Raw genomic sequence first — 354 nt, 5'->3', positions numbered from 1 at the left:
TCAGATAACCAGTGATCTATCTTCTATATACCTTCATCATGCGATTTATCTTTTTTTTCTCCTTATCCCTCTGTTCATCTGCAAATACTTACGAATATTTCATAAGAATTCCCGATAAATCTCTCTTGCCCGGCATACGATACGAAGAAATTGACAGGGGCTGATAGTCACTTTTTTTTCAATGCATATTTCGCAAAAAAATATACATCTGCTGCTCGACTTCTACGGCGCCGGAACTTGAAATATGGTGTATTGCAGGAAGAAAAGCATGCGTGCGAATAGGAAGTAATTTTGTCTTGGAAAATACGATGCATTTCTTACCGTATGAAAAAATGTAAGGAAAATATGGCTGTG

This window comes from Penaeus monodon, chromosome 19, assembly GCF_015228065.2.
Source record: "Penaeus monodon isolate SGIC_2016 chromosome 19, NSTDA_Pmon_1, whole genome shotgun sequence".
Classification (NCBI taxonomy): domain Eukaryota; kingdom Metazoa; phylum Arthropoda; class Malacostraca; order Decapoda; family Penaeidae; genus Penaeus; species Penaeus monodon.
This window is presented reverse-complemented; position numbering follows the sequence as displayed.